Here is a 9,428-nt window from a genome sequence, read left to right on the forward strand (position 1 = left end):
GCTTTAGCAGATCCTGATGATGAACTAAAAGAGTTACAATATATTAGTTGAAATTACTTGATTTTTATGACTTCAAAGTTAAATCATAAATATTTAAAGTGCCTACTTTCTCAGTTAATCGGTGCTTATTAAAAAAACATTACAAGTAATTTTATGGAAATCAGGGGATATTTTGTGAGGTCTCCATGAAAAAAGAAATGAAATCATTTACATAACTTAAAGCGCTTCAAACCCATTTTAGCTGCAGATGTTACACATTTGGTGATAACACGGAATACGTAGCTTTTCCGAAGACCCGATGCTGGTTGTCATGGTGCCCTCAGAAACACGAGCATCATGTTACTAACAGAGAACACTGTGAAGCAATGAACCCTAAATAACGTCTTTCAGTGAAGTCAGGTTACCACACACCAAAGGTTTTACTGGGTCATAATTAAATCACTAAGATAAGTTGGCTGGATGAACACGTTTCCCCAGTCGTGACTCTTTTCCTGCTCTTCAGCAACTATTCAGGGAAAATTGCTTATGAAAGCAACTCAGAGCTCAACTTTTGTCACGCTGCCAGCAACGTGGTGCACTTCCACTGAATTGCTAAATTAGATTTATCTTTTTACATCTGACGGTGACTTTATTAATTTTATTTGAAAAAATACTCAGAACTTTATTTACATTATTAAAGGTACAAACTGCCTATTAAATTTAGAGCGGCTCTTTGGTTGGGTCAATTTATTTTCGGACTGAACTTTCCAAAAATAGGGCAACAAACCTGGCAACAACTTCCAGCAAATACTAAGAGGTGATACAATACGATTTGTATTTTATGGACATAATCAGGATGATCCCCATTTAAAACATGAAACTAATTTAAGACATAGCCTACAGTGAAATCAGAGCTCTCTGTGATAGCAGGGGCCTAAAGTAATGCATGACATAATAGGGGCCATTCTTCAGAGCATCAAACATTTATGAATTTCACATGAGGAGGTTCCAGTTCCCTCAGTGTGGTTTTATGTTCAAGGGCGTGTTTTAGGAGGCCGTAACTGAATCCACCTTGGGGAGGGACGACAATAAAACCCACTGAGATGCATCACTTGGTCTCCTAACAGTACGAATGCCGGAAATTGTATCGATATAAGCCGTGCAAAAAAAAAAATTAAAGAGAATATCTTCTTACAAACTATAAATAATGCTTACTGACATTAATCTGAAATAGGGATGTTAGGGACTGAGAGAGTGCAACATATAAACTAGATGAAATTATCCAGTAAGCGATGATTAAATGAATTATAAACTGTGAATTAGTTACCGCTAAGAGGTATTTGAGGTGAGAAAAAGCACAGTCTTGCTCAAGTAACTGCAGAGTAAAAAAATTTAAAAAATGATAAGTTGAAATTGCTTTAGGTGCTTGAAAGGTGCCAGTTTAGTAAATGTTAAAATTGTATCATTTCTAATTGAGATTATTTATGTAGCATCATTTCAAAACAAATGCCAACTCAAAGCACTTTACAACTCAGCCTTAGATATTAAAACTTGTCAACTTCACCTAATCAGAAAGACACATAAAAATGTAGTTTCATTAATTCCAATTTGACAGCATTGTCATAAAACAACGCAGTCGAGTTTAGTTAATTGGCAAAAGGTTTTGTTTCTAAGGAATCCCAGCCAGTTGCATCAACTCCTCCTGTAACGACAGCAGACAGTTGATTTCTTGAAGTTAGTTACTTTGCAGAAACCCCTCACACACTCTGCATGCATTTGACAGTGAAAAGGAAAACTCTATCTCAACATAATCTGTGCAGGGGACTGGCTAGACCAGGGGTGTCAAACTCAATTTCACCGAGGGCCACTTGGCCCCCCTCAACGGGCCACATTGACGATACAAATCAGGAGTGCATCCCTGCTAAAACACCCCAGACAAAAGGTTGGTGTTTAAAGGTAAGCAAACAAATAATAAAAACAAGTCACATGGGCAGACATTTTAGACTCTACGCAAAGATTTAGTCTCAGAGGCAACTGAAACCAATTAATTAAAAACATCCTTTCTGAATACAAACCTTTGGTTGAAATGTAGTTTGTAGTCAATTCGTGCTCAAAACCTATTTTAAGTCAGTCATCAGCCTATAATGATATGTTTGAGCACGGTGCATATGTCAAACATGGTGTAATGCATGTTTGACACATGTGCATTACGCCATAGAAATGCCAATTGGTAATTGAAGTAAAGTAGCTTCGATTTCAAAGAAGCCAACATTGAAGTCGATTGGCAAATGAACCATCACCAAAGGGGAAGGCTCTTGTTGTCTCACTGCACCCCAAGAGATGCATAACCTACAAAATCTGTTTCTGTCTGGTTTCGAACCAGAGACCTTTTGCGTGTAAAGCAAACACGATAACCACTACACTACAGGAACTAAGCTTCTCTGTTTTGTTTCAGTTTGAGGTTCCAAAGTTGATGATGTGAGATGCAACGCATGAAAATTTCAACTGAGGCTTGCACTCAGATGCCTGGATTCAGAGTACAGACCATGACACCACAGAACCTTGTTGACCTTTAGTAAACACCTGTGATGAAGAGAACATGCAAAATCTGTTTCTGTCTGGTTTCGAACCAGAGACCTTTTGCGTGTTAAGCAAACGTGATAACCACTACACTACAGGAACTGAACTTCTCTGTTTTGTTTCAGTTTGAGGTTCCAAAGTTGATGATGTGAGATGCAATGCATGAAAATTTCAACTGAGGTTTGCACTCAGATGCCTGGATTCAGAGTACAGACCATGACACCACAGAGCCTTGTTGACCTTTAGTAAACACCTGTGATGAATAGAACATGCAAAATCTGTTTCTGTCTGGTTTCGAACCAGAGACCTTTTGCGTGTTAAGCAAACGTGATAACCACTACACTGCAGAAACTCATGCTGTTTGTAGTGTTCCTGGTAGATGATCCACATGTTGTTAGAGACTAACGTCAACGATGGGCATAAAACAATGTCTAATACTTACAGATCCTCTCAGAGAGCACAGTAACTTGGTGAACAAACTGTCAGACTTATACCTCTGCCTAATTTCACATTACAGTCCATAAACTAAGCCTGGGATCAAAAAAATGTATTGAAAATGTCATTATCAGAGACAAATGGTTCTACAGAGACTTGGCTAAATGGTTAAAAAATAAAATCAATACTTACAAATAAAAAATGGTTAAAAAATAAAATTAACACATTAAAATAAAAAATATCTCTGAAATACAATCAACACTTGAAAATTAAAAATGGTTCAAAAATAATAACACTTCAAAATACAAAATCTCTGGAAAATAAAATATTATGTATGTTGTTTTGAAAAACATTAGAATATAAGCACTTTATCAAATCTTCATTGTGGTAAGATCATGTAAGTTCTTCTTAAATCCATGGAAACTCACCAGTTTGTAAGGTAGGTGAGTTAGCTCAGCAGGTAAGAGCACCGTGCTGGTAATCCTGAGGTCATCGGTTCAAACCCCGTACTGGTCACTTTGTGTCTAAGGTCTTTCAGAAAATCAACACTTCAAAATAAATAAGGGTTCAAAAATAAAATCAACACTTTACAATTAAAAATGGTTCAAAAATAAAATCAACACTACAATAAATAAGGTTTCAAAAATAAAATCAACACTTTACAATTAAAAATGGTTCAAAAATAAAATCAACACTTTACAATAAAAAAATGGTTCAAAAATAAAATCAACACTACAATAAATAAGGTTTCAAAAATAAAATCAACACTTCACAATTAAAAAATGTATTTAACTATGAAAAAATGATTCAAAAATATACTGCTCAAAAAAGTAAAGGGGACATTTCACTTTAATTTTGTGTGTGGCTCCAAATCCAGGCCTCAATTGGTTAATAAATTTGATTTCCATTGATGATTTTTGTGTGATTTTGTTGTCAGCACATTCAACTTTGTACAGAACAAAGTATTCAATGAGAATATTTCATTCATTCAGATCTAGGATGTGTTGAGTGTTCCCTTTATTTTTTGAGCAGTGTAAAATCAACAGTTCAAAATGTATAATGGTGACTGTTTCTGTCTGTTCAGTCCATAAAATAAGCCTGGGATACAAAAAATGTATTGAAGATCTCATTAGCAGAGACAAATGGTTCTACAGAGTCCAGAACGCCCAGGAGAGCGGCGTTCTGGAGGAGCTGCAGACGTAGGTTTCGGAGAAGCGAAACCACGCAATAAATAAATAAATAAATAAATAAATAAATAAATAAATAAATAAATAAATAAATAAATAAATATCCTGGTAAAAGCGCACACCGGACCGCAGTTCATCATTTTGGATCAGACAGATCCAACTGACTGATGAATTAGCGCAGATTTTTTTGCAGATGGGAACCAGGAGGAAGTGCGTTCAGACCCCAGCGGGTGAAGTGATGCTACTTTAAGTAAATTTGCTTAATTTAATTTATTAAAAGTTATTGGGGCCTCAGTCAGTGGTTTTTGTCACTATGAGTAAATGTAGATACATTTATCTGCTTAATCTGTGATGGGATCTGGATTTTAACCAAACCCCATAAAGTGCGACTAAATAGCCGATGTTAATATGATTATAATTTCACGGATAAAAATAGTACATGGCCGATTTTTTTTTTTTTTTTTTTTTTTTATGTTGTCGGTCAAGATAAGGATAACAAAAAAAGTCTAGCGCGACCTGCCGCCCTGACACCAACTCACACACATCTTCATTCAGCCTTACTTGTAGATCGATTTTTCTTTTCTTGGACGTTTTGATGTTAGCTTGTCGATGTCTCAGTTTTATTCGCTGGGAAAATCAATAAGCAGCTTGAGGTGACTCTGCTGCTCTCTAGTGGCGAGAAGCCGTAATGTTGGCTGGTAACAATCGGAATGCACTATGGGAGATGTAGTTTGTAGTCAATTCGTGCTCAAACCCTATTTTAAATCAATCATGGGCCTATAAAATGCTGGGGGGGGGTCACATAAAGTGACATGGCAGGCCACATGTGGCCCGCGGGCCTTGATTTGACACATGTGGGCTAGACTGAGGGTCTTTGTTTGGTGATGTTTCAGCAAGACGTTGCTGCAGTTCCTAAATCCAATCTGACAAAGGACTTCTCCTCTTCCCATCTCATAAAGTTACTGTTTAGGACCGTTCTACATGTTGATCTAAAACTCACTGAAAATCTTTGCTGAAACACGGAAAGGTAGATTCACAACAAATGGAGTCTTGACAAAAGTTCAGTCTGGAAGACTCTAATTGCACCTGCCTCATCAATCAGCGCCCGCCTCTCTGCAACCTGGACCTATCGGGGCGGACCAAGCCTCGCTCCAGCCAATCATCGTTTGGGCTCTAGTTCAAAAGGACCTTCACCCATAGCCTCCTCTGCTCACCAGCTGCAATCAACCCACCTCCACCCCATCTCCACCTTCTGCTCCCGGCTCTCAGGCCTCATCTTCCTCCGACCACCGCCACCAGTACAGGCCCCGGGGCATCAGGAATGTTCATCGAGCTCATCGAAGTCCAGCTCGATGTCCCCGGCCGGGGCCTGAACGCCAAAGGACTTTGTTTATTTTCATGTTCATTTTGTCATTAAACTCTTTTAATCGCCTTCTTTCTCCGTTTGAGTCTCTCCAGATTGAACTGACGTCAGCTCCAGACCTCGGATACCTTTTGTGTAGCATCTTCAAAAATTTAAGCAAGTTTTAAAACATCCTATATGAAGCACATCCATAGGCAGACTTTTTAAAAAATATACATCTTTAACTTTCAGTCAGCTCGTAAAAAAGCTGTTTGAGTTGAAATGTCACATGGCTGTTTCTTCTGTTTGCATGTTGAAGATCAAACTGCAACACGGTCAAGATGTAAATCCATAGATTCGAACGAGGCCACACTCTCTTCTATCTTTCTCTGCAAACTTATCATTGGTGTTCATTTATGACAGACATGTTGCTATTCTTTTCCATGCAAAGAAGCTTGCAGGCCATGCAAAAGTTGTAAAGAGCAGCCAACGTACCAAATAACCACATAATATACAAAAGGCAGGCCACCGACACGTTTTCATTTTGTGTTCTTGTTGTGAAGCTCGTCTTCGTCAACTCCAGCAGGACTTCGCGCACAAATAAAAAGGACAACTCAGCCAAACCAGACAGTCATCTGCACAGCCCTCAGCTGCTCTGCAAGCTGTGCATCAGGAGCTCATGGTCGTACGCGCTGAGTCACAAACACTCAGCGATCACTCACCGCCTCCGATGCTGTTTGTTCCCTATTCACTTTATGACGTGAATTTAATTGGTTGGGTTCATATTGGATGTCTTCCTTTCTTCCAAAGCCAAATAAGGTAGTATGTTGAGGAAGGGCTATTTTTAAACCGCCATCAAAAATTGCCCAAATTGGACGATAATCAGCCTGGCTGTAAACAGGGTCAGTGAGTACCGGAGCGCCACGCCTCTGTTATTTTACATGCCATAAAAACAGAGAGTGAACATGCTTCAAAGGAATAAACACGTGCTTTTTGTTGTATGAAAAGAGCAAATTAAAACATTAGTTATTCCCTCAAAGGAGGATTAAGTCAATCCTGTTGATCTTCAAATCTAGCTGTCTTTATGTTAATAACTCAGTGAGGCACCTCTTGGGCATAAGATACAAAAATAATCTATTCTTACCTTCAATGAAACATTGAAGTACATTTCAGACTTAATATTTATCTTTTTTTCAAGCAAGAAAAATGTGTCATATTCCCCAATTAAATGGAAGAAATACATGATTTCTAATTATATAAAGATCCACTTCCAAAATGCAGCATGGCTAAAAGACAAAACATTTATCTGTTTATTTTTCATTTTAAAGGTTATTTAGTTTGGGAGTTTATAATTGGACGGCATTCAAATAGAAAAGGCAGTTCATTTTAAAACTTGAGAGAAAAGTTAACTACAGACAGAGTCTGTCTCTCAACCATCTACTTCCTGTCTTCATGACAGGAAGTAGATGGTTGTGACATCATGTTTAAGTGGAAACAACTTTTTCTTTTCTGTTTATTTTTTAGATTTTTTTAGATTTTATATCTTTTTGCCTCTAAACAGTGTATCTTTCAGTTTCAACAGTGTATTGAAACTTTAAGGCGCATTGTCAAAAGTGCTGGTAGAAATCAAACAAAATTGAGTGAGACTGAATAAAAGGTTGTGTGTATTATTGTGTGCAAATACAATGAGAAAAATGCCAATTGCCATGGAAACAAGAAGCAATCGGCACTCGTTTTCCTCGTCTCGTCTCGTCTCATCTCGTCTCGTCTCTTCTTTTCTCATATTTTTTTTTCCTAAAAAACACGTATTTGTTCTTACTCCTCTCAGTTGATTTTAGTCTTCGGCTTGTGCGAAAATGTAGTGGCTCGCAGGCTCCACATCCTGATAATGTCGGAAGATTAGGAGACGGTTAGCCTGTTCAGCGATGGCCTCTGGGAACACGCAGCAATAAACAGTGTGAAAATTGTATCTAGACGTCCAGATGGGCTGCGATTTCAGCTCCTCGTTTGTGATGTTATCTTGGCCTCACGCTTCATTAGCTTCAGAAATTGGATCCTTTGAGCAAAACCTTGGTAATTATATGTCTCGGTGACTTTGGGGAATTTCTGAAAATTGGTACGCATGCTCACATTAGTTTTGCTCGTTATCTCAACGTTGTTATATGTTTATTTATTTATTTATTCTCAAACTTGCCTCAAGTTCCTTCCAGTATTCAGAGGAACGACTGACACTCTTGTACAATCACAACATTATTATACAGCTAAAAAAAGAAGACATGTACATGAACTGTTATGGTTCTTATGTAAGAGCGTTAGATTTCTTTTGAAAGTGTATGGCATAAGAGAAAAAGATATTGCTTGATAATCTGTCTTTTGTTTGACACCTAAGTTGCGAGGGGCATTTTTACATCAGTTCTGCAGGATTATTAAGTTCAGCCTTCGAGAGCCGCAGCCTGTCAGACAGTCGAACTCATGCTGTGCATTTCCAACGGTTGCACAGTTTTCAGAAGGGGCATCTAGGGATAAGCAAAATATGCTGGAGCTGTCTGATACGTTGTAATTACACATGTTACACACTCATCCAAAACATTCACAGTCTGTCATCCGACAGAGTGAGAGGAAACACTGATGGTTCAGAGAAAAATGCAAATGTTTTTCTGAAGATTAGCCTTGAAGAATCAAACTTAATGTTAGGATTACTTTAAATACACTTTCTTTGGAAATTAAAAGTTGTCATAAGGATGTGTCACATCAACTTTGAGAACCACTAGAGTTGTTTCATTATTGGTTTCATTGTTGATTTGGATCCCTTTGTCCTTTAAGGGAATCTCTTGAGGTTTGTAGGAATAAATGCTACCGAGCATTAAGTCATTCAAGCCCTGTTTCACATTAACACCCAGTAGTGTTTAAGTTAAATCAATTTCCTTCCTGCAGGATTAAAATAGTTTTAATGTTATTGCAATTCTAATGGTGCACATAAGAAATGTTCTATAGAAAAGATGTAGCCTTCTTCGTTGTTTGTGATGTACCACCAGAATTGAGCCATTTAACATTTTTCCTTTAAGAGAAAAGAGTCAAACTGTTTAATCAAGTTTTTCTTCGGAGTTAAAATTTCTTCTGTGGGATCCAGTTGCTTCAAAGCACCAGAGTTTAGCAGATCAACTCTGTCCTGCACATAGACAGTCAATAATCACCAGTAAGAGCCTTTAGCTGACTCAAATATTAATTACAGGTATCCCCTAGTTTGACACAGATGCACAAAATCTTATGACTTTATATATCACCTCAGTAAAACCAACACATTTACACGTCTGAGTAGTTCTGCATCCTTTCTCTTAATATAGCTCGCTCTGTCTTGTGTACCCATCTGTCGCTCGTTTTTGTTGCTCCACAGGCTTTGAGATGTGCATATACAGCCGGGGGGAAGGAGGACGTATCTACTGAGGCTAATAAAACACAAACGAAACGGGGCAAAGCAGAGGAGAGATTAGCTGTCAGAGCATTTTGGAATGTCACAAAGGTTTCCATCAATAAAAAATGAGGTTTTTAGATCCTGACTCTGATGGAGGGATTGTACCTGACATGCTGTTATTGTCTTTACTTTCTTCACTTTGGCTTTTTATATCGGTTCATCTCAGATAAAAATAGTGTGTCCTTTAGCTATTCAATCCCCCGGTAGAGATGTGCAAAAAGGCCTAAAATAAATGTACCATTTACTGCAGCAGGATAATTATAAAAGGAAACTGTGGTCAACACAATGATCAGCATCACTGAGTATTTCTAAAAGGAATTATGCACCTGAAACCTTTTTTAAAATGTTATCAGAGCTTGAAAGAATAAGTAGTAAGCCATGTGAAATATTGGAAATTTTGATTCTCAGTTTTTTCCTTTTTGAATTTGTTTAG

The 9,428-nt window shown here is 37.8% G+C and overlaps 2 non-coding genes across 2 annotated transcripts; both read right to left on the bottom strand.

Annotated features, from left to right (window-relative positions):
• Window positions 1–2,588: 2,588 nt before the first annotated feature.
• trnav-aac (transfer RNA valine (anticodon AAC)) lies at window positions 2,589–2,661 on the bottom strand. Its single transcript has one exon. It is a non-coding gene; the product is annotated as a tRNA-Val (tRNA).
• A 177-nt stretch (window positions 2,662–2,838) lies between these two features.
• Window positions 2,839–2,911, bottom strand: trnav-aac (transfer RNA valine (anticodon AAC)). The gene has a single exon. It is a non-coding gene; the product is annotated as a tRNA-Val (tRNA).
• Window positions 2,912–9,428: the final 6,517 nt, after the last annotated feature.

The sequence above is a fragment of the Poecilia mexicana genome, unplaced genomic scaffold, assembly GCF_051168715.1.
Source record: "Poecilia mexicana isolate PSO_F unplaced genomic scaffold, ASM5116871v1 scaffold_18, whole genome shotgun sequence".
NCBI lineage: Eukaryota > Metazoa > Chordata > Actinopteri > Cyprinodontiformes > Poeciliidae > Poecilia > Poecilia mexicana.